Below are 21,166 nucleotides of genomic sequence, written 5' to 3'. Positions count from 1 at the left end.
CCGTGCCTCTTATATTGTTCTGATGAAGCTGATTGTTACGCGTCCCTGCTGATTCCCGCCCCCATGCAGCTGCACAGACATGCAAATTAGGGTGTCTTGGAGTCACCATAAGTTGAACAGCTTCTGTGTTCTGCTGGGCCGTGCGTCTTATATTGTTCTGATGAAGCCGATAGTTACGCGTCCCTGCTGATTCCTGCCCCATGCAGCTGCACAGACATGCAAATTAGGGTGTCTTGGAGTCACCATAAGTTGAACAGCTTCTGTGTTCTGCTGGGCCGTGGCATCTTATATTGTTCTGATGAAGCCGATTGTTACGTGTGACTGCTGATTCCCGCCCCCATGCAGCTGCACAGACATGCAAATTAGGGTGTCTTGGAGTCACCATGAGTTGAACAGCATCTGTGTTTTGCCGGGTTATACTCTGGTTTCTCTTTAGAATTATTAAATCTTTTGAATTTTATTAAAGATTTCTGTGGAGGGGAACAACCATGAGTTTTGGTGAATTTTTTGATGCCTGGCTAATGCCGGGCCTCCGTGGTGAAAAATAGCTTGATATGCTTTGATTTGGAAAGGCAAGCAGACGGCTTTAATGTTGTTGTTGTTGGTGGTGGTAAACGTGGCCTTGAAAACTATTTGATAGTCTTGATCCACCTATGCATATATTAGCCCCCAATTCCATGGCCGTGCGTCTTATATTGTTCTGATGAAGCTGATTGTTACGCGTCCCTGCTGATTCCCGCCCCATGCAGCTGCACAGACATGCAAATTAGGGTGTCTTGGAGTCACCATAAGCTGAACAGCTTCTGTGTTCTGCTGGGCCGTGCGTCTTATATTGTTCTGATGAAGCCGATTGTTACGTGTGCCTGCTGATTCCCGCCCCCATGCAGCTGCACAGACATGCAAATTAGGGTGTCTTGGAGTCACCATGAGTTGAACAGCATCTGTGTTTTGCCGGGTTATACTCTGGTTTCTCTTTAGAATTACTAAATCTTTTGCATTTTATTAAAGATTTCTGTGGAGGAGAACAACCATGAGTTTTGGTGAATTTTTTGATGCCTGGCTAATGCCGGGCCTCCTTGGTGAAAAATAGCTTGAGATTATTTGATTTGGAAAGGCAAGCAGACGGCTTTAATGTTGTTGTTGTTGGTGGTGGTAAACGTGGCCTTGAAAACTATTTGATAGTCTTGATCCACCTATGCATATATTAGCCCCCAATTCCATGGCCGTGCGTCTTATATTGTTCTGATGAAGCTGATTGTTACGCGTCCCTGCTGATTACCGCCCCATGCTGATTCCCGCCCTGCTGATTCCCGCCCCCATGCAGCTGCACAGACATGCAAATTAGGGTGTCTTGGAGTCATCATGAGTTGAACAGCATCTGTGTTTTGCCGGGTTATACTCTGGTTTATCTTTAGAATTACTAAATCTTTTGCATTTTATTAAAGATTTCTGTGGAGGGCAACAACCATGAGTTTTGGTGAATTTTTTGATGCTTGGCTAATGCCGGGCCTCCTTGGTGAAAAATAGCTTGAGATACTTTGATTTGGAAAGGCAAGCAGACGGCTGTAATGTTGTTGTTATTGGTGGTGGTAAACGTGGCCTTGAAAACTATTTGATAGTCTTGATCCACCTATGCATATATTAGCCCCCAATTCCATGGCCGTGCGTCTTATATTGTTCTGATGAAGCTGATTGTTACGCGTCCCTGCTGATTCCCGCCCCATGCTGATTCCCGCCCTGCTGATTCCCGCCCCCATGCAGCTGCACAGACATGCAAATTAGGGTGTCTTGGAGTCATCATGAGTTGAACAGCATCTGTGTTTTGCCGGGTTATACTCTGGTTTATCTTTAGAATTACTAAATCTTTTGCATTTTATTAAAGATTTCTGTGGAGGGCAACAACCATGAGTTTTGGTGAATTTTTTGATGCCTGGCTAATGCCGGGCCTCCTTGGTGAAATATAGCTTGAGATTATTTGATTTGGAAAGGCAAGCAGACGGCTTTAATGTTGTTGTTGTTGGTGGTGGTAAACGTGGCCTTGAAAACTATTTGATAGTCTTGATCCACCTATGCATATATTAGGCCCAATTCCATGGCCGTGCGTCTTATATTGTTCTGATGAAGCTGATTGTTACGCGTCCCTGCTGATTACCGCCCCATGCTGATTCCCGCCCTGCTGATTCCCGCCCCCATGCAGCTGCACAGACATGCAAATTAGGGTGTCTTGGAGTCATCATGAGTTGAACAGCATCTGTGTTTTGCCGGGTTATACTCTGGTTTATCTTTAGAATTACTAAATCTTTTGCATTTTATTAAAGATTTCTGTGGAGGGCAACAACCATGAGTTTTGGTGAATTTTTTGATGCTTGGCTAATGCCGGGCCTCCTTGGTGAAAAATAGCTTGAGATACTTTGATTTGGAAAGGCAAGCAGACGGCTGTAATGTTGTTGGTGGTGGTAAACGTGGCCTTGAAAACTATTTGATAGTCTTGATCCACCTATGCATATATTAGCCCCCAATTCCATGGCCATTGCTTCTTATATTGTTCTGATGAAGCTGATTGTTACGCGTCCCTGCTGATTCCCGCCCCATGCTGATTCCCGCCCCCATGCAGCTGCACAGACATGCAAATTAGGGTGTCTTGGAGTCATCATGAGTTGAACAGCATCTGTGTTTTGCCGGGTTATACTCTGGTTTATCTTTAGAATTACTAAATCTTTTGCATTTTATTAAAGATTTCTGTGGAGGGCAACAACCATGAGTTTTGGTGAACTTATTGATGCCTGGCTAATGCCGGGCCTCCTTGGTGAAAAATAGCTTGAGATACTTTGATTTGGAAAGGCAAGCAGATGGCTTTAATGTTGTTGTTGTTGTTTGTGGTGGTAAACGTGGCCTTGAAAACTATTTGATAGTCTTGATCTACCTATGCATATATTAGCCCCCAATTCCATGGCCGTGCGTCTTATATTGTTCTGATGAAGCTGATTGTTACGCGTCCCTGCTGATTCCCGCCCCCATGCAGCTGCACAGACATGCAAATTAGGGTGTCTTGGAGTCACCATAAGTTGAACAGCTTCTGTGTTCTGCTGGGCCGTGGCGTCTTATATTGTTCTGATGAAGCCGATTGTTACGTGTGACTGCTGATTTCTGCCCCCCATGCAGCTGCACAGACATGCAAATTAGGGTGTCTTGGAGTCACCATGAGTTGAACAGCATCTGTGTTTTTCCGGGTTATACTCTGGTTTCTCTTTAGAATTACTAAATCTTTTGCATTTTATTAAAGATTTCTGTGGAGGGGAACAACCATGAGTTTTGGTGAATTTTTTGATGCCTGGCTAATGCCGGGCCTCCTTGGTGAAAAATAGCTTGAGATTATTTGATTTGGAAAGGCAAGCAGACGGCTTTAATGTTGTTGTTGTTGGTGGTGGTAAACGTGGCCTTGAAAACTATTTGATAGTCTTGATCCACCTATGCATATATTAGCCCTCAATTCCATGGCCGTGCGTCTTATATTGTTCTGATGAAGCTGATTGTTACGCGTCTCTGCTGATTCCCGCCCCATGCTGATTCCCGCCCTGCTGATTCCCGCCCCCATGCAGCAGCACAGACATGCAAATTAGGGTGTCTTGGAGTCACCATAAGTTGAACAGCTTCTGCGTTCTGCTGGGCCGTGCGTCTTATATTGTTTAGTTGAAGCCGATTGTTACGTGTGCCTGCTGATTCCTTCTCCCATGCAGCTGCACAGACATGCAAATTAGGGTGTCTTGGAGTCACCATGAGTTGAACAGCATCTGTGTTTTGCCGGGTTATACTCTGGTTTCTCTTTAGAATTACTAAATCTTTTGCATTTTATTAAAGATTTCTGTGGAGGGGAACAACCATGAGTTTTGGTGAATTTTTTGATGCCTGGCTAATGCTGGGCCTCCTTGGTGAAAAACAGCTTGAGATACTTTGATTTGGAAAGGCAAGCAGACGGCTTTAATGTTGTTGTTGGTGGTGGTAAACGTGGCCTTGAAAACTATTTGATAGTCTTGATCCACCTATGCATATATTAGCCCCCAATTCCATGGCCGTGCGTCTTATATTGTTCTGATGAAGCTGATTGTTACGCGTCCCTGCTGATTCCCGCCCCATGCAGCTGCACAGACATGCAAATTAGGGTGTCTTGGAGTCACCATAAGTTGAACAGCTTCTGTGTTCTGCTGGGCCGTGCGTCTTATATTGTTCTGATGAAGCCGATTGTTACGTGTGCCTGCTGATTCCCGCCCCCATGCAGCTGCACAGACATGCAAATTAGGGTGTCTTGGAGTCACCATGAGTTGAACAGCATCTGTGTTTTTCCGGGTTATACTCTGGTTTCTCTTTAGAATTACTAAATCTTTTGCATTTTATTAAAGATTTCTGTGGAGGGGAACAACCATGAGTTTTGGTGAATTTTTTGATGCCTGGCTAATGCCGGGCCTCCTTGGTGAAAAATAGCTTGAGATACTTTGATTAGGAAAGGCAAGTAGACGGCTTTAATGTTGTTGTTGTTGGTGGTGGTAAACGTGGCCTTAAACTATTTGATAGTCTTGATCCACCTATGCATATATTAGCCCCCCAATTCCATGGCCGTGCGTCTTATATTGTTCTGATGAAGCTGATTGTTACGCGTCCCTGCTGATTCCCGCCCCATGCAGCTGCACAGACATGCAAATTAGGGTGTCTTGGAGTCACCATGAGTTGAACAGCATCTGTGTTTTTCCGGGTTATACTCTGGTTTCTCTTTAGAATTACTAAATCTTTTGCATTTTATTAAAGATTTCTGTGGAGGGGAACAACCATGAGTTTTGGTGAATTTTTTGATGCCTGGCTAATGCCGGGCCTCCTTGGTGAAAAATAGCTTGAGATTATTTGATTTGGAAAGGCAAGCAGACGGCTTTAATGTTGTTGTTGTTGGTGGTGGTAAACGTGGCCTTGAAAACTATTTGATAGTCTTGATCCACCTATGCATATATTAGCCCTCAATTCCATGGCCGTGCGTCTTATATTGTTCTGATGAAGCTGATTGTTACGCGTCTCTGCTGATTCCCGCCCCATGCTGATTCCCGCCCTGCTGATTCCCGCCCCCATGCAGCTGCACAGACATGCAAATTAGGGTGTCTTGGAGTCACCATAAGTTGAACAGCTTCTGTGTTCTGCTGGGCCGTGCGTCTTATATTGTTTAGTTGAAGCCGATTGTTACGTGTGCCTGCTGATTCCTTCTCCCATGCAGCTGCACAGACATGCAAATTAGGGTGTCTTGGAGTCACCATGAGTTGAACAGCATCTGTGTTTTGCCGGGTTATACTCTGGTTTCTCTTTAGAATTACTAAATCTTTTGCATTTTATTAAAGATTTCTGTGGAGGGGAACAACCATGAGTTTTGGTGAATTTTTTGATGCCTGGCTAATGCCGGGCCTCCTTGGTGAAAAACAGCTTGAGATACTTTGATTTGGAAAGGCAAGCAGACGGCTTTAATGTTGTTGTTGGTGGTGGTAAACGTGGCCTTGAAAACTATTTGATAGTCTTGATCCACCTATGCATATATTAGCCCCCAATTCCATGGCCGTGCGTCTTATATTGTTCTGATGAAGCTGATTGTTACGCGTCCCTGCTGATTCCCGCCCCATGCAGCTGCACAGACATGCAAATTAGGGTGTCTTGGAGTCACCATAAGTTGAACAGCTTCTGTGTTCTGCTGGGCCGTGCGTCTTATATTGTTCTGATGAAGCCGATTGTTACGTGTGCCTGCTGATTCCCGTCCCTATGCAGCTGCACAGACATGCAAATTAGGGTGTCTTGGAGTCACCATGAGTTGAACAGCATCTGTGTTTTTCCGGGTTATACTCTGGTTTCTCTTTAGAATTACTAAATCTTTTGCATTTTATTAAAGATTTCTGTGGAGCGGAACAACCATGAGTTTTGGTGAATTTTTTGATGCCTGGCTAATGCCGGGCCTCCTTGGTGAAAAATAGCTTGAGATACTTTGATTAGGAAAGGCAAGTAGACGGCTTTAATGTTGTTGTTGTTGGTGGTGGTAAACGTGGCCTTAAACTATTTGATAGTCTTGATCCACCTATGCATATATTAGCCCCCCAATTCCATGGCCGTGCGTCTTATATTGTTCTGATGAAGCTGATTGTTACGCGTCCCTGCTGATTCCCGCCCCATGCAGCTGCACAGACATGCAAATTAGGGTGTCTTGGAGTCACCATAAGTTGAACAGGTTCTGTGTTCTGCTGGGCCGTGCGTCTTATATTGTTCTGATGAAGCCGATTGTTACGTGTGCCTGCTGATTCCCGCCCCCATGCAGGTGCACAGACATGCAAATTAGGGTGTCTTGGAGTCACCATGAGTTGAACAGCTTCTGTGTTCTGCTGGGCCGTGCGTCTTATATTGTTCTGATGAATCCGATTGTTACGTGTGCCTGCTGATTCCTGCCGCCATGCAGCTGCACAGACATGCAAATTAGGGTGTCTTGGAGTCACCATGAGTTGAACAGCATCTGTGTTTTGCCGGGTTATACTCTGATTTCTCTTTAGAATTACTAAATCTTTTGCATTTTATTAAAGATTTCTGTGGAGGGGAACAACCATGAGTTTTGGTGAATTTTTTGTTGCCTGGCTAATTCTGGGCCTCCTTGGTGAAAAATAGCTTGAGATACTTTGATTTGGCAAAGCAAGCAGACGGCTTTAATGTTGTTGTTCTTGGTGGTGGTAAACGTGGTCTTGAAAACTATTTGATAGTCTTGATCCACCTATGCATATATTAGCCCCCAATTCCATGGCTGTGTGTCTTATATTGTTCTGATGAAGCTGATTGTTACGCGTCCCTGCTGATTCCCGCCCCCATGCAGCTGCACAGACATGCAAATTAGGGTGTCTTGGAGTCACCATAAGATGAACAGCTTCTGTGTTCTGCTAAGCCGTGCGTCTTATATTGTTCTGATGAAGCCGATAGTTACGCGTCCCTGCTGATTCCCGCCCCATGCAGCTGCACAGACATGCAAATTAGGGTGCCTTGGAGTCACCATAAGTTGAACAGCTTCTGTGTTCTGCTGGGCCGTGGCGTCTTATATTGTTCTGATGAAGCCGATTGTTACGTGTGACTGCTGATTTCTGCCCCCCATACAGCTGCACAGACATGCAAATTAGGGTGTCTTGGAGTCACCATGAGTTGAACAGCATCTGTGTTTTGCCGGGTTATACTCTGGTTTTTCTTTAGAATTACTAAATCTTTTGCATTTTATTAAAGATTTCTGTGGAGGGGAACAACCATGAGTTTTGGTGAATTTTTTGATGCCTGGCTAATGCCGGGCCTCCTTGGTGAAAAATAGCTTGAGATACTTTGATTAGGAAAGGCAAGCAGACGGCTTTAATGTTGTTGTTGTTGGTGGTGGTAAACATGGCCTTAAACTATTTGATAGTCTTGATCCACCTTTGCATATATTAGCCCCCCAATTCCATGGCCGTGCGTCTTATATTGTTCTGATGAAGCTGATTGTTACGCGTCCCTGCTGATTCCCGCCCCATGCAGCTGCACAGACATGCAAATTAGGGTGTCTTGGAGTCACCATAAGTTGAACAGCTTCTGTGTTCTGCTGGGCCGTGCGTCTTATATTGTTCTGATGAAGCTGATTGTTACGTGTGCCTGCTGATTCCCGCCCCCATGCAGCTGCACAGACATGCAAATGAGGGTGTCTTGGAGTCACCATGAGTTGAACAGCATCTGTGTTTTGCCGGGTTATACTCTGGTTTCTCTTTAGAATTACTAAATCTTTTGCATTTTATTAAAGATTTCTGTGGAGGGGAACAACCATGAGTTTTGGTGAATTTTTTGATGCCTGGCTAATGCCGGGCCTCCTTGGTGAAAAATAGCTTGAGATTATTTGATTTGGAAAGGCAAGCAGACGGCTTTAATGTTGTTGTTGTTGGTGGTGGTAAACGTGGCCTTGAAAACTATTTGATAGTCTTGATCCACCTATGCATATATTAGCCCCCAATTCCATGGCCGTGCGTCTTATATTGTTCTGATGAAGCTGATTGTTACGCGTCCCTGCTGATTACCGCCCCATGCTGATTCCCGCCCTGCTGATTCCCGCCCCCATGCAGCTGCACAGACATGCAAATTAGGGTGTCTTGGAGTCATCATGAGTTGAACAGCATCTGTGTTTTGCCGGGTTATACTCTGGTTTATCTTTAGAATTACTAAATCTTTTGCATTTTATTAAAGATTTCTGTGGAGGGCAACAACCATGAGTTTTGGTGAATTTTTTTATGCTTGGCTAATGCCGGGCCTCCTTGGTGAAAAATAGCTTGAGATACTTTGATTTGGAAAGGCAAGCAGATGGCTGTAAAGTTGTTGTTATTGGTGGTGGTAAACGTGGCCTTGAAAACTATTTGATAGTCTTGATCCACCTATGCATATATTAGCCCCCAATTCCATGGCCGTGCGTCTTATATTGTTCTGATGAAGCTGATTGTTACGCGTCCCTGCTGATTACCGCCCCATGCTGATTCCCGCCCTGCTGATTCCCGCCCCCATGCAGCTGCACAGACATGCAAATTAGGGTGTCTTGGAGTCATCATGAGTTGAACAGCATCTGTGTTTTGCCGGGTTATACTCTGGTTTATCTTTAGAATTACTAAATCTTTTGCATTTTATTAAAGATTTCTGTGGAGGGCAACAACCATGAGTTTTGGTGAACTTATTGATGCCTGGCTAATGCCGGCCTCCTTGGTGAAAAATAGCTTGAGATACTTTGATTTGGAAAGGCAAGCAGATGGCTTTAATGTTGTTGTTGTTGTTTGTGGTGGTAAACGTGGCCTTGAAAACTATTTGATAGTCTTGATCCACCTATGCATATATTAGCCCCCAATTCCATGGCCGTGCGTCTTATATTGTTCTGATGAAGCTGATTGTTACGCGTCCCTGCTGATTCCCGCCCCATGCAGCTGCACAGACATGCAAATTAGGGTGTCTTGGAGTCACCATAAGTTGAACAGCTTCTGTGTTCTGCTGGGCCGTGCGTCTTATATTGTTCTGATGAAGCCGATTGTTACGTGTGCCTGCTGATTCCCGCCCCCATGCAGCTGCACAGACATGCAAATTAGGGTGTCTTGGAGTCACCATGAGTTGAACAGCATCTGTGTTTTGCCGGGTTATACTCTGGTTTCTCTTTAGAATTACTAAATCTTTTGCATTTTATTAAAGATTTCTGTGGAGGAGAACAACCATGAGTTTTGGTGAATTTTTTGATGCCTGGCTAATGCCGGGCCTCCTTGGTGAAAAATAGCTTGAGATTATTTGATTTGGAAAGGCAAGCAGACGGCTTTAATGTTGTTGTTGTTGGTGGTGGTAAACGTGGCCTTGAAAACTATTTGATAGTCTTGATCCACCTATGCATATATTAGCCCCCAATTCCATGGCCGTGCGTCTTATATTGTTCTGATGAAGCTGATTGTTACGCGTCCCTGCTGATTACCGCCCCATGCTGATTCCCGCCCTGCTGATTCCCGCCCCCATGCAGCTGCACAGACATGCAAATTAGGGTGTCTTGGAGTCATCATGAGTTGAACAGCATCTGTGTTTTGCCGGGTTATACTCTGGTTTATCTTTAGAATTACTAAATCTTTTGCATTTTATTAAAGATTTCTGTGGAGGGCAACAACCATGAGTTTTGGTGAATTTTTTGATGCTTGGCTAATGCCGGGCCTCCTTGGTGAAAAATAGCTTGAGATACTTTGATTTGGAAAGGCAAGCAGACGGCTGTAATGTTGTTGTTATTGGTGGTGGTAAACGTGGCCTTGAAAACTATTTGATAGTCTTGATCCACCTATGCATATATTAGCCCCCAATTCCATGGCCGTGCGTCTTATATTGTTCTGATGAAGCTGATTGTTACGCGTCCCTGCTGATTCCCGCCCCATGCTGATTCCCGCCCTGCTGATTCCCGCCCCCATGCAGCTGCACAGACATGCAAATTAGGGTGTCTTGGAGTCATCATGAGTTGAACAGCATCTGTGTTTTGCCGGGTTATACTCTGGTTTATCTTTAGAATTACTAAATCTTTTGCATTTTATTAAAGATTTCTGTGGAGGGCAACAACCATGAGTTTTGGTGAATTTTTTGATGCCTGGCTAATGCCGGGCCTCCTTGGTGAAATATAGCTTGAGATTATTTGATTTGGAAAGGCAAGCAGACGGCTTTAATGTTGTTGTTGTTGGTGGTGGTAAACGTGGCCTTGAAAACTATTTGATAGTCTTGATCCACCTATGCATATATTAGCCCCCAATTCCATGGCCGTGCGTCTTATATTGTTCTGATGAAGCTGATTGTTACGCGTCCCTGCTGATTACCGCCCCATGCTGATTCCCGCCCTGCTGATTCCCGCCCCCATGCAGCTGCACAGACATGCAAATTAGGGTGTCTTGGAGTCATCATGAGTTGAACAGCATCTGTGTTTTGCCGGGTTATACTCTGGTTTATCTTTAGAATTACTAAATCTTTTGCATTTTATTAAAGATTTCTGTGGAGGGCAACAACCATGAGTTTTGGTGAATTTTTTGATGCTTGGCTAATGCCGGGCCTCCTTGGTGAAAAATAGCTTGAGATACTTTGATTTGGAAAGGCAAGCAGACGGCTGTAATGTTGTTGTTGTTGGTGGTGGTAAACGTGGCCTTGAAAACTATTTGATAGTCTTGATCCACCTATGCATATATTAGCCCCCAATTCCATGGCCATTGCTTCTTATATTGTTCTGATGAAGCTGATTGTTACGCGTCCCTGCTGATTCCCGCCCCATGCTGATTCCCGCCCCCATGCAGCTGCACAGACATGCAAATTAGGGTGTCTTGGAGTCATCATGAGTTGAACAGCATCTGTGTTTTGCCGGGTTATACTCTGGTTTATCTTTAGAATTACTAAATCTTTTGCATTTTATTAAAGATTTCTGTGGAGGGCAACAACCATGAGTTTTGGTGAACTTATTGATGCCTGGCTAATGCCGGGCCTCCTTGGTGAAAAATAGCTTGAGATACTTTGATTTGGAAAGGCAAGCAGATGGCTTTAATGTTGTTGTTGTTGTTTGTGGTGGTAAACGTGGCCTTGAAAACTATTTGATAGTCTTGATCCACCTATGCATATATTAGCCCCCAATTCCATGGCCGTGCGTCTTATATTGTTCTGATGAAGCTGATTGTTACGCGTCCCTGCTGATTCCCGCCCCCATGCAGCTGCACAGACATGCAAATTAGGGTGTCTTGGAGTCACCATAAGTTGAACAGCTTCTGTGTTCTGCTGGGCCGTGGCGTCTTATATTGTTCTGATGAAGCCGATTGTTACGTGTGACTGCTGATTTCTGCCCCCCATGCAGCTGCACAGACATGCAAATTAGGGTGTCTTGGAGTCACCATGAGTTGAACAGCATCTGTGTTTTTCCGGGTTATACTCTGGTTTCTCTTTAGAATTACTAAATCTTTTGCATTTTATTAAAGATTTCTGTGGAGGGGAACAACCATGAGTTTTGGTGAATTTTTTGATGCCTGGCTAATGCCGGGCCTCCTTGGTGAAAAATAGCTTGAGATTATTTGATTTGGAAAGGCAAGCAGACGGCTTTAATGTTGTTGTTGTTGGTGGTGGTAAACGTGGCCTTGAAAACTATTTGATAGTCTTGATCCACCTATGCATATATTAGCCCTCAATTCCATGGCCGTGCGTCTTATATTGTTCTGATGAAGCTGATTGTTACGCGTCTCTGCTGATTCCCGCCCCATGCTGATTCCCGCCCTGCTGATTCCCGCCCCCATGCAGCAGCACAGACATGCAAATTAGGGTGTCTTGGAGTCACCATAAGTTGAACAGCTTCTGCGTTCTGCTGGGCCGTGCGTCTTATATTGTTTAGTTGAAGCCGATTGTTACGTGTGCCTGCTGATTCCTTCTCCCATGCAGCTGCACAGACATGCAAATTAGGGTGTCTTGGAGTCACCATGAGTTGAACAGCATCTGTGTTTTGCCGGGTTATACTCTGGTTTCTCTTTAGAATTACTAAATCTTTTGCATTTTATTAAAGATTTCTGTGGAGGGGAACAACCATGAGTTTTGGTGAATTTTTTGATGCCTGGCTAATGCCGGGCCTCCTTGGTGAAAAACAGCTTGAGATACTTTGATTTGGAAAGGCAAGCAGACGGCTTTAATGTTGTTGTTGGTGGTGGTAAACGTGGCCTTGAAAACTATTTGATAGTCTTGATCCACCTATGCATATATTAGCCCCCAATTCCATGGCCGTGCGTCTTATATTGTTCTGATGAAGCTGATTGTTACGCGTCCCTGCTGATTCCCGCCCCATGCAGCTGCACAGACATGCAAATTAGGGTGTCTTGGAGTCACCATAAGTTGAACAGCTTCTGTGTTCTGCTGGGCCGTGCGTCTTATATTGTTCTGATGAAGCCGATTGTTACGTGTGCCTGCTGATTCCCGCCCCCATGCAGCTGCACAGACATGCAAATTAGGGTGTCTTGGAGTCACCATGAGTTGAACAGCATCTGTGTTTTTCCGGGTTATACTCTGGTTTCTCTTTAGAATTACTAAATCTTTTGCATTTTATTAAAGATTTCTGTGGAGGGGAACAACCATGAGTTTTGGTGAATTTTTTGATGCCTGGCTAATGCCGGGCCTCCTTGGTGAAAAATAGCTTGAGATACTTTGATTAGGAAAGGCAAGTAGACGGCTTTAATGTTGTTGTTGTTGGTGGTGGTAAACGTGGCCTTAAACTATTTGATAGTCTTGATCCACCTATGCATATATTAGCCCCCCAATTCCATGGCCGTGCGTCTTATATTGTTCTGATGAAGCTGATTGTTACGCGTCCCTGCTGATTCCCGCCCCATGCAGCTGCACAGACATGCAAATTAGGGTGTCTTGGAGTCACCATGAGTTGAACAGCATCTGTGTTTTTCCGGGTTATACTCTGGTTTCTCTTTAGAATTACTAAATCTTTTGCATTTTATTAAAGATTTCTGTGGAGGGGAACAACCATGAGTTTTGGTGAATTTTTTGATGCCTGTCTAATGCCGGGCCTCCTTGGTGAAAAATAGCTTGAGATTATTTGATTTGGAAAGGCAAGCAGACGGCTTTAATGTTGTTGTTGTTGGTGGTGGTAAACGTGGCCTTGAAAACTATTTGATAGTCTTGATCCACCTATGCATATATTAGCCCTCAATTCCATGGCCGTGCGTCTTATATTGTTCTGATGAAGCTGATTGTTACGCGTCTCTGCTGATTCCCGCCCCATGCTGATTCCCGCCCTGCTGATTCCCGCCCCCATGCAGCTGCACAGACATGCAAATTAGGGTGTCTTGGAGTCACCATAAGTTGAACAGCTTCTGTGTTCTGCTGGGCCGTGCGTCTTATATTGTTTAGTTGAAGCCGATTGTTACGTGTGCCTGCTGATTCCTTCTCCCATGCAGCTGCACAGACATGCAAATTAGGGTGTCTTGGAGTCACCATGAGTTGAACAGCATCTGTGTTTTGCCGGGTTATACTCTGGTTTCTCTTTAGAATTACTAAATCTTTTGCATTTTATTAAAGATTTCTGTGGAGGGGAACAACCATGAGTTTTGGTGAATTTTTTGATGCCTGGCTAATGCCGGGCCTCCTTGGTGAAAAACAGCTTGAGATACTTTGATTTGGAAAGGCAAGCAGACGGCTTTAATGTTGTTGTTGGTGGTGGTAAACGTGGCCTTGAAAACTATTTGATAGTCTTGATCCACCTATGCATATATTAGCCCCCAATTCCATGGCCGTGCGTCTTATATTGTTCTGATGAAGCTGATTGTTACGCGTCCCTGCTGATTCCCGCCCCATGCAGCTGCACAGACATGCAAATTAGGGTGTCTTGGAGTCACCATAAGTTGAACAGCTTCTGTGTTCTGCTGGGCCGTGCGTCTTATATTGTTCTGATGAAGCCGATTGTTACGTGTGCCTGCTGATTCCCGTCCCTATGCAGCTGCACAGACATGCAAATTAGGGTGTCTTGGAGTCACCATGAGTTGAACAGCATCTGTGTTTTTCCGGGTTATACTCTGGTTTCTCTTTAGAATTACTAAATCTTTTGCATTTTATTAAAGATTTCTGTGGAGCGGAACAACCATGAGTTTTGGTGAATTTTTTGATGCCTGGCTAATGCCGGGCCTCCTTGGTGAAAAATAGCTTGAGATACTTTGATTAGGAAAGGCAAGTAGACGGCTTTAATGTTGTTGTTGTTGGTGGTGGTAAACGTGGTCTTGAAAACTATTTGATAGTCTTGATCCACCTATGCATATATTAGCCCCCAATTCCATGGCTGTGTGTCTTATATTGTTCTGATGAAGCTGATTGTTACGCGTAATAAGGAAAAAAGGTTTGGGAACAACTGCGCTAAGGTAAATAATTGGGATTAATAAGCAGCAATTAGATTGTGTATAAACAAAGAAATAACAGAAAAAAGAATAATTGCGCTAAACCCAAACGTGCACTAGTGATTAAACTATTAACCAAGTGTGTGTGTAAAACCACTGTGTCCGTGTCTAGCACACAAACTCAGTGGAATCAGGGGGCCAGATGGCCTCCCGGCTAGCAATAATATATATGAACCAAGTGGTCAATAACATAAATGATTGTGAACCATAGCCACAATAATTGTTAAAGAAATTAACAAAACATATAATAATATATTAATATAAAGTCCATATAGTCCAAAATAATTTTAGAAGATAAGTTGTAGATCCATATAGCAAATGAAGACACCCGTGGAGATTCCAGAAATGTAATAATCAAACACCAAACGTGAATCCTCCACCAATCGTGCAGCTGCTTACCAGAACTCTGGGTCCTGCCGGACCACTATCAGCATATTTCTCAACCAAAGATTTGAGGCAGCAGTGAGTCCTCCACTTATACCAGAACCAATCCGTACTCAACGATGGACATAGAAAATAAGACAGAGCTCCACATGGCATAAAATCCGGTTGATTTATTAAAATAATAGTAAAACTATGTACATACAACTCACAATTCAGTTGAAAAAAGACAGCAATTGGCCTGTAACGCCGGCCGGTCGTACCAGGAACCAAAGAGCCACTCGTTGGAGTAATGCAAGGGATGGCGTCCACACGTCACTCACTCCACCCGACGCGTTTCGTGACAAGATCACTTCGTCTCGGGGTACCCCGAGACGAAGTGATCTTGTCACGAAACGCGTCGGGTGGAGTGAGTGACGTGTGGACGCCATCCCTTGCATTACTCCAACGAGTGGCTCTTTGGTTCCTGGTACGACCGGCCGGCGTTACAGGCCAATTGCTGTCTTTTTTCAACTGAATTGTGAGTTGTATGTACATAGTTTTACTATTATTTTAATAAATCAACCGGATTTTATGCCATGTGGAGCTCTGTCTTATTTTCTATGTCCATCGTTGAGTACGGATTGGTTCTGGTATAAGTGGAGGACTCACTGCTGCCTCAAATCTTTGGTTGAGAAATATGCTGATAGTGGTCCGGCAGGACCCAGAGTTCTGGTAAGCAGCTGCACGATTGGTGGAGGATTCACGTTTGGTGTTTGATTATTACATTTCTGGAATCTCCACGGGTGTCTTCATTTGCTATATGGATCTACAACTTATCAAAAAAAAATTATTTTGGACTATATGGACTTTATATTAATATATTATTATATATTTTGTTAATTTCTTTAACAATTATTGTGGCTATGGTTCACAATCATTTATGTTATTGACCACTTGGTTCATATATATTATTGCTAGCAGAGAGGCCATCTGGCCCCCTGATTCCACTGAGTTTGTGTGCTAGACACGGACACAGTGGTTTTACACACACACTTGGTTAATAGTTTAATCACTAGTGCACGTTTGGGTTTAGCGCAATTATTCTTTTTTCTGATTGTTACGCGTCCCTGCTGATTCCCGCCCCCATGCAGCTGCACAGACATGCAAATTAGGGTGTCTTGGAGTCACCATAAGATGAACAGCTTCTGTGTTCTGCTAAGCCGTGCGTCTTATATTGTTCTGATGAAGCCGATAGTTACGCGTCCCTGCTGATTCCCGCCCCATGCAGCTGCACAGACATGCAAATTAGGGTGCCTTGGAGTCACCATAAGTTGAACAGCTTCTGTGTTCTGCTGGGCCGTGGCGTCTTATATTGTTCTGATGAAGCCGATTGTTACGTGTGACTGCTGATTTCTGCCCCCCATACAGCTGCACAGACATGCAAATTAGGGTGTCTTGGAGTCACCATGAATTGAACAGCATCTGTGTTTTGCCGGGTTATGCTCTGGTTTCTCTTTAGAATTATTAAATCTTTTGCATTTTATTAAAGATTTCTGTGGAGGGGAACAACCATGAGTTTTGGTAAATTTTTTGATGCTTGGCTAATGCCGGGCCTCCTTGGTGAAAAATAGCTTGAGATACTTTGATTTGGAAAGGCAAGCAGATGGCTTTAATGTTGTTGTTGTTGGTGGTGGTAAACGTGGCCTTGAAAACTATTTGATAGTCTTGATCCACCTATGCATATATTAGCCCCCAATTCCATGGCCGTGCGCCTTATATTGTTCTGATGAAGCTGATTGTTACGCGTCCCTGCTGATTCCCGCCCCATGCTGATTCCCGCCCTGCTGATTCCCGCCCCCATGCAGCTGCACAGACATGCAAATTAGGGTGTCTTGGAGTCACCATAGTTGAGCAGTCACCATGAGTTGAACAGCATCTGTGTTTTGCCGGGTTATACTCTGGTTTTTCTTTAGAATTACTAAATCTTTTGCATTTTATTAAAGATTTCTGTGGAGGGGAACAACCATGAGTTTTGGTGAATTTTTTGATGCCTGGCTAATGCCGGGCCTCCTTGGTGAAAAATAGCTTGAGATACTTTGATTAGGAAAGGCAAGCAGACGGCTTTAATGTTGTTGTTGTTGGTGGTGGTAAACATGGCCTTAAACTATTTGATAGTCTTGATCCACCTTTGCATATATTAGCCCCCCAATTCCATGGCCGTGCGTCTTATATTGTTCTGATGAAGCTGATTGTTACGCGTCCCTGCTGATTCCCGCCCCATGCAGCTGCACAGACATGCAAATTAGGGTGTCTTGGAGTCACCATAAGTTGAACAGCTTCTGTGTTCTGCTGGGCCGTGCGTCTTATATTGTTCTGATGAAGCTGATTGTTACGTGTGCCTGCTGATTCCCGCCCCCATGCAGCTGCACAGACATGCAAATGAGGGTGTCTTGGAGTCACCATGAGTTGAACAGCATCTGTGTTTTGCCGGGTTATACTCTGGTTTCTCTTTAGAATTACTAAATCTTTTGCATTTTATTAAAGATTTCTGTGGAGGGGAACAACCATGAGTTTTGGTGAATTTTTTGATGCCTGGCTAATGCCGGGCCTCCTTGGTGAAAAATAGCTTGAGATTATTTGATTTGGAAAGGCAAGCAGACGGCTTTAATGTTGTTGTTGTTGGTGGTGGTAAACGTGGCCTTGAAAACTATTTGATAGTCTTGATCCACCTATGCATATATTAGCCCCCAATTCCATGGCCGTGCGTCTTATATTGTTCTGATGAAGCTGATTGTTACGCGTCCCTGCTGATTACCGCCCCATGCTGATTCCCGCCCTGCTGATTCCCGCCCCCATGCAGCTGCACAGACATGCAAATTAGGGTGTCTTGGAGTCATCATGAGTTGAACAGCATCTGTGTTTTGCCGGGTTATACTCTGGTTTATCTTTAGAATTACTAAATCTTTTGCATTTTATTAAAGATTTCTGTGGAGGGCAACAACCATGAGTTTTGGTGAATTTTTTTATGCTTGGCTAATGCCGGGCCTCCTTGGTGAAAAATAGCTTGAGATACTTTGATTTGGAAAGGCAAGCAGACGGCTGTAAAGTTGTTGTTATTGGTGGTGGTAAACGTGGCCTTGAAAACTATTTGATAGTCTTGATCCACCTATGCATATATTAGCCCCCAATTCCATGGCCGTGCGTCTTATATTGTTCTGATGAAGCTGATTGTTATGCGTCCCTGCTGATTACCGCCCCATGCTGATTCCCGCCCTGCTGATTCCCGCCCCCATGCAGCTGCACAGACATGCAAATTAGGGTGTCTTGGAGTCATCATGAGTTGAACAGCATCTGTGTTTTGCCGGGTTATACTCTGGTTTATCTTTAGAATTACTAAATCTTTTGCATTTTATTAAAGATTTCTGTGGAGGGCAACAACCATGAGTTTTGGTGAATTTTTTGATGCTTGGCTAATGCCGGGCCTCCTTGGTGAAAAATAGCTTGAGATACTTTGATTTGGAAAGGCAAGCAGACGGCTGTAATGTTGTTGTTGTTGGTGGTGGTAAACGTGGCCTTGAAAACTATTTGATAGTCTTGATCCACCTATGCATATATTAGCCCCCAATTCCATGGCCGTGCGTCTTATATTGTTCTGATGAAGCTGATTGTTACGCGTCCCTGCTGATTCCCGCCCCATGCTGATTCCCGCCCTGCTGATTCCCGCCCCCATGCAGCTGCACAGACATGCAAATTAGGGTGTCTTGGAGTCATCATGAGTTGAACAGCATCTGTGTTTTGCCGGGTTATACTCTGGTTTATCTTTAGAATTACTAAATCTTTTGCATTTTATTAAAGATTTCTGTGGAGGGCAACAACCATGAGTTTTGGTGAACTTATTGATGCCTGGCTAATGCCGGGCCTCCTTGGTGAAAAATAGCTTGAGATACTTTGATTTGGAAAGGCAAGCAGATGGCTTTAATGTTGTTGTTGTTGTTGTTGTTGGTGGTGGTAAACGTGGCCTTGAAAACTATTTGATAGTCTTGATCCACCTATGCATATATTAGCCCCCAATTCCATGGCCGTGCGTCTTATATTGTTCTGATGAAGCTGATTGTTACGCGTCCCTGCTGATTCCCGCCCCATGCTGATTCCCGCCCCCATGCAGCTGCACAGACATGCAAATTAGGGTGTCTTGGAGTCACCATGAGTTGAACAGCTTCTGTGTTCTGCTGGGCCGTGCGTCTTATATTGTTCTGATAAAGCCGATTGTTACGTGTGCCTGCTGATTCCTGCCCCCATGCAGCTGCACAGACATGCAAATTAGGGTGTCTTGGAGTCACCATGAGTTGAACAGCATCTGTGTTTTGCCGGATTATACTCTGGTTTCTCTTTAGAATTGCTAAATCTTTTGCATTTTATTACAGATTTCTGTGGAGGGGAACAACCATGAGTTTTGGTGAATTTTTTGATGCCTGGCTAATGCCGGGCCTCCTTGGTGAAAAATAGCTTGAGATACTTTGATTTGGAAAGGCAAGCAGACGGCTTTAATGTTGTTGTTGTTGGTGGTGGTAAACGTGGCCTTGAAAACTATTTGATAGTCCTGATCCACCTATGCATATATTAGCCCCCCAATTCCATGGCCGTGCGTATTATATTGTTCTGATGAAGCTCATTGTTACGCGTCCCTGCTGATTCCCGCCCCATGCAGCTGTACAGACATGTAAATTAGGGTGTCTTGGAGTCACCATAAGTTGAACAGCTTCTGTGTTCTGCTGGGCCGTGCGTCTTATATTGTTCTGATGAAGCCGATTGTTACGTGTGCCTGCTGATTCCCGCCCCCATGCAGCTGCACAGACATGCAAATTATGGTGTCTTGGAGTCACCATGAGTTGAACAGCATCTGTGTATTGCCGGGTTATACTCTGGTTTCTCTGTAGAATTACTAAATCTTTTGCATTTTATTAAAGATTTCTGTGGAGGGGAACAACCTTGAGTTTTGGTGAATTTTTTGATGCCTGGTTAATGCCGGGCCTCCTTGGTGAAAAATAGCTTGAGATACTTTGATTTGGAAAGGCAAGCAGATGGCTTTAATGTTGTTGTTGTTGGTGGTGGTAAACGTGGCCTTGAAAACTATTTGATAGTTTTGATCCACCTATGCATATATTAGCCCCCAATTCCATGGCCGTGCGTCTTATATTGTTCTGATGAAGCTGATTGTTACGCGTCCCTGCTGATTCCCGCCCCATGCAGCTGCACAGACATGCAAATTAGGGTGTCTTGGAGTCACCATAAGTTGAACAGCTTCTGTGTTCTGCTGGGCCGTGCGTCTTATATTGTTCTGATGAAGCCGATTGTTACGTGTGCCTGCTGATTCCTGCCCCCATGCAGCTGCACAGACATGCAAATTAGGGTGTCTTGGAGTCACCATGAGTTGAACAGCATCTGTGTTTTGCCGGGTTATACTCTGGTTTCTCTTTAGAATTACTAAATGTTTTGCATTTTATTAAAGATTTCTGTGGAGGGGAACAACCATGAGTTTTGGTGAATTTTTTGATGCCTGGCTAATGCCGGGCCTCCTTGGTGAAAAATAGCTTGAGATGCTTTGATTTGGAAAGGCAAGCAGACGGCTTTAATGTTGTTGTTGTTGTTGTTGTTGGTGGTGGTAAACGTGGCCTTGAAAACTATTTGATAGTCTTGATCCACCTATGCATATATTAGCCCCCAATTCCATGGCCGTGCGTATTATATTGTTCTGATGAAGCTGATTGTTACGCGTCCCTGCTGATTCCCGCCCCCATGCAGCTGCACAGACATGCATATTAGGGTGTCTTGGAGTCACCATAAGTTGAACTGCTTCTGTGTTCTGCTGGGCCGTGCGTCTTATAATGTTCAGATGAAGCCGATTGTTACGTGTGCTTGCTGATTCCCGCCCCCATTGTGGTGGAAATTTGAAGATGTATTTAATATGTATTGTCATAATGGCACCCAGTCTTAGTACTGTCACAACCCGCTCTAAATAGAACTGACTGGGGCAGTCTGAGGCTGGTTGAATCTCGTCTGGTAGTAGAAAATGTCTTGAGGTTGGAGTGTGATGTTTGCGGCGTGGGCATATGTCCGCTAACGAGGGGCCCTCTGTGCATTTAGCACAGACGATCGTTGAGGAGGGGATGCGCTCACTCCGCGGGCACACTAGTGGTTATGGACAGATGTGCGCTCTTATCTGGGTCTTGTCTGATCAGCAGGGCTTGCGATTCGTAGCGTACGCCTGTAGATAGCTTCCTTTCCACCTTAATAAGGGTATAATCTGGATATGCATTATTCTATGG

General features: G+C 44.3%; 37 non-coding genes across 37 annotated transcripts; all 37 read left to right on the top strand.

Annotated features, from left to right (window-relative positions):
- The first annotated feature begins 416 nt into the window (after window positions 1–416).
- Window positions 417–531, top strand: LOC120941975. The gene has a single exon (XR_005749781.1). It is a non-coding gene; the product is annotated as a U5 spliceosomal RNA (small nuclear RNA).
- A 427-nt stretch (window positions 532–958) lies between these two features.
- Window positions 959–1,073, top strand: LOC120941982. The gene has a single exon (XR_005749788.1). It is a non-coding gene; the product is annotated as a U5 spliceosomal RNA (small nuclear RNA).
- Window positions 1,074–1,395: 322 nt separating this feature from the next.
- Window positions 1,396–1,510, top strand: LOC120942050. The gene has a single exon (XR_005749852.1). It is a non-coding gene; the product is annotated as a U5 spliceosomal RNA (small nuclear RNA).
- Window positions 1,511–1,832: 322 nt separating this feature from the next.
- LOC120942023 lies at window positions 1,833–1,947 on the top strand. The gene has a single exon (XR_005749826.1). It is a non-coding gene; the product is annotated as a U5 spliceosomal RNA (small nuclear RNA).
- A 321-nt stretch (window positions 1,948–2,268) lies between these two features.
- On the top strand, window positions 2,269–2,383 carry LOC120942049. Its single transcript, XR_005749851.1, has one exon. It is a non-coding gene; the product is annotated as a U5 spliceosomal RNA (small nuclear RNA).
- Window positions 2,384–2,685: 302 nt separating this feature from the next.
- Window positions 2,686–2,799, top strand: LOC120942064. Its single transcript, XR_005749865.1, has one exon. It is a non-coding gene; the product is annotated as a U5 spliceosomal RNA (small nuclear RNA).
- Window positions 2,800–3,233: 434 nt separating this feature from the next.
- On the top strand, window positions 3,234–3,348 carry LOC120941856. Its single transcript, XR_005749665.1, has one exon. It is a non-coding gene; the product is annotated as a U5 spliceosomal RNA (small nuclear RNA).
- A 460-nt stretch (window positions 3,349–3,808) lies between these two features.
- On the top strand, window positions 3,809–3,923 carry LOC120941903. Its single transcript, XR_005749712.1, has one exon. It is a non-coding gene; the product is annotated as a U5 spliceosomal RNA (small nuclear RNA).
- Window positions 3,924–4,347: 424 nt separating this feature from the next.
- LOC120941855 lies at window positions 4,348–4,462 on the top strand. The gene has a single exon (XR_005749664.1). It is a non-coding gene; the product is annotated as a U5 spliceosomal RNA (small nuclear RNA).
- A 288-nt stretch (window positions 4,463–4,750) lies between these two features.
- Window positions 4,751–4,865, top strand: LOC120941854. The gene has a single exon (XR_005749663.1). It is a non-coding gene; the product is annotated as a U5 spliceosomal RNA (small nuclear RNA).
- A 460-nt stretch (window positions 4,866–5,325) lies between these two features.
- Window positions 5,326–5,440, top strand: LOC120941853. The gene has a single exon (XR_005749662.1). It is a non-coding gene; the product is annotated as a U5 spliceosomal RNA (small nuclear RNA).
- A 424-nt stretch (window positions 5,441–5,864) lies between these two features.
- LOC120941908 lies at window positions 5,865–5,979 on the top strand. Its single transcript, XR_005749716.1, has one exon. It is a non-coding gene; the product is annotated as a U5 spliceosomal RNA (small nuclear RNA).
- Window positions 5,980–6,543: 564 nt separating this feature from the next.
- On the top strand, window positions 6,544–6,658 carry LOC120941993. Its single transcript, XR_005749798.1, has one exon. It is a non-coding gene; the product is annotated as a U5 spliceosomal RNA (small nuclear RNA).
- A 567-nt stretch (window positions 6,659–7,225) lies between these two features.
- On the top strand, window positions 7,226–7,340 carry LOC120941912. Its single transcript, XR_005749720.1, has one exon. It is a non-coding gene; the product is annotated as a U5 spliceosomal RNA (small nuclear RNA).
- Window positions 7,341–7,766: 426 nt separating this feature from the next.
- Window positions 7,767–7,881, top strand: LOC120941852. The gene has a single exon (XR_005749661.1). It is a non-coding gene; the product is annotated as a U5 spliceosomal RNA (small nuclear RNA).
- Window positions 7,882–8,203: 322 nt separating this feature from the next.
- Window positions 8,204–8,318, top strand: LOC120942057. The gene has a single exon (XR_005749858.1). It is a non-coding gene; the product is annotated as a U5 spliceosomal RNA (small nuclear RNA).
- A 322-nt stretch (window positions 8,319–8,640) lies between these two features.
- Window positions 8,641–8,755, top strand: LOC120942070. The gene has a single exon (XR_005749871.1). It is a non-coding gene; the product is annotated as a U5 spliceosomal RNA (small nuclear RNA).
- A 429-nt stretch (window positions 8,756–9,184) lies between these two features.
- On the top strand, window positions 9,185–9,299 carry LOC120941981. Its single transcript, XR_005749787.1, has one exon. It is a non-coding gene; the product is annotated as a U5 spliceosomal RNA (small nuclear RNA).
- A 322-nt stretch (window positions 9,300–9,621) lies between these two features.
- On the top strand, window positions 9,622–9,736 carry LOC120942048. The gene has a single exon (XR_005749850.1). It is a non-coding gene; the product is annotated as a U5 spliceosomal RNA (small nuclear RNA).
- Window positions 9,737–10,058: 322 nt separating this feature from the next.
- On the top strand, window positions 10,059–10,173 carry LOC120942022. Its single transcript, XR_005749825.1, has one exon. It is a non-coding gene; the product is annotated as a U5 spliceosomal RNA (small nuclear RNA).
- A 322-nt stretch (window positions 10,174–10,495) lies between these two features.
- Window positions 10,496–10,610, top strand: LOC120942047. Its single transcript, XR_005749849.1, has one exon. It is a non-coding gene; the product is annotated as a U5 spliceosomal RNA (small nuclear RNA).
- Window positions 10,611–10,918: 308 nt separating this feature from the next.
- Window positions 10,919–11,032, top strand: LOC120942063. Its single transcript, XR_005749864.1, has one exon. It is a non-coding gene; the product is annotated as a U5 spliceosomal RNA (small nuclear RNA).
- A 434-nt stretch (window positions 11,033–11,466) lies between these two features.
- LOC120941851 lies at window positions 11,467–11,581 on the top strand. The gene has a single exon (XR_005749660.1). It is a non-coding gene; the product is annotated as a U5 spliceosomal RNA (small nuclear RNA).
- A 460-nt stretch (window positions 11,582–12,041) lies between these two features.
- Window positions 12,042–12,156, top strand: LOC120941849. Its single transcript, XR_005749659.1, has one exon. It is a non-coding gene; the product is annotated as a U5 spliceosomal RNA (small nuclear RNA).
- Window positions 12,157–12,580: 424 nt separating this feature from the next.
- Window positions 12,581–12,695, top strand: LOC120941848. The gene has a single exon (XR_005749658.1). It is a non-coding gene; the product is annotated as a U5 spliceosomal RNA (small nuclear RNA).
- A 288-nt stretch (window positions 12,696–12,983) lies between these two features.
- LOC120941909 lies at window positions 12,984–13,098 on the top strand. The gene has a single exon (XR_005749717.1). It is a non-coding gene; the product is annotated as a U5 spliceosomal RNA (small nuclear RNA).
- Window positions 13,099–13,558: 460 nt separating this feature from the next.
- Window positions 13,559–13,673, top strand: LOC120941847. The gene has a single exon (XR_005749657.1). It is a non-coding gene; the product is annotated as a U5 spliceosomal RNA (small nuclear RNA).
- A 424-nt stretch (window positions 13,674–14,097) lies between these two features.
- On the top strand, window positions 14,098–14,212 carry LOC120941907. The gene has a single exon (XR_005749715.1). It is a non-coding gene; the product is annotated as a U5 spliceosomal RNA (small nuclear RNA).
- Window positions 14,213–16,339: 2,127 nt separating this feature from the next.
- Window positions 16,340–16,454, top strand: LOC120941910. The gene has a single exon (XR_005749718.1). It is a non-coding gene; the product is annotated as a U5 spliceosomal RNA (small nuclear RNA).
- Window positions 16,455–16,793: 339 nt separating this feature from the next.
- On the top strand, window positions 16,794–16,908 carry LOC120941911. The gene has a single exon (XR_005749719.1). It is a non-coding gene; the product is annotated as a U5 spliceosomal RNA (small nuclear RNA).
- Window positions 16,909–17,334: 426 nt separating this feature from the next.
- Window positions 17,335–17,449, top strand: LOC120941846. The gene has a single exon (XR_005749656.1). It is a non-coding gene; the product is annotated as a U5 spliceosomal RNA (small nuclear RNA).
- Window positions 17,450–17,771: 322 nt separating this feature from the next.
- Window positions 17,772–17,886, top strand: LOC120942056. Its single transcript, XR_005749857.1, has one exon. It is a non-coding gene; the product is annotated as a U5 spliceosomal RNA (small nuclear RNA).
- A 322-nt stretch (window positions 17,887–18,208) lies between these two features.
- LOC120942046 lies at window positions 18,209–18,323 on the top strand. The gene has a single exon (XR_005749848.1). It is a non-coding gene; the product is annotated as a U5 spliceosomal RNA (small nuclear RNA).
- Window positions 18,324–18,645: 322 nt separating this feature from the next.
- Window positions 18,646–18,759, top strand: LOC120942062. The gene has a single exon (XR_005749863.1). It is a non-coding gene; the product is annotated as a U5 spliceosomal RNA (small nuclear RNA).
- Window positions 18,760–19,214: 455 nt separating this feature from the next.
- LOC120942031 lies at window positions 19,215–19,329 on the top strand. Its single transcript, XR_005749834.1, has one exon. It is a non-coding gene; the product is annotated as a U5 spliceosomal RNA (small nuclear RNA).
- Window positions 19,330–19,757: 428 nt separating this feature from the next.
- Window positions 19,758–19,872, top strand: LOC120941913. Its single transcript, XR_005749721.1, has one exon. It is a non-coding gene; the product is annotated as a U5 spliceosomal RNA (small nuclear RNA).
- Window positions 19,873–20,299: 427 nt separating this feature from the next.
- Window positions 20,300–20,414, top strand: LOC120941991. Its single transcript, XR_005749796.1, has one exon. It is a non-coding gene; the product is annotated as a U5 spliceosomal RNA (small nuclear RNA).
- The last annotated feature ends 752 nt before the right edge of the window (window positions 20,415–21,166 follow it).

This window comes from Rana temporaria, chromosome 5, assembly GCF_905171775.1.
Source record: "Rana temporaria chromosome 5, aRanTem1.1, whole genome shotgun sequence".
NCBI classification, from domain to species: Eukaryota; Metazoa; Chordata; class Amphibia; order Anura; family Ranidae; genus Rana; species Rana temporaria.
The sequence above is the reverse complement of the archived record's forward strand: the minus strand, read 5'-3'. Positions and strand labels throughout refer to the sequence as shown.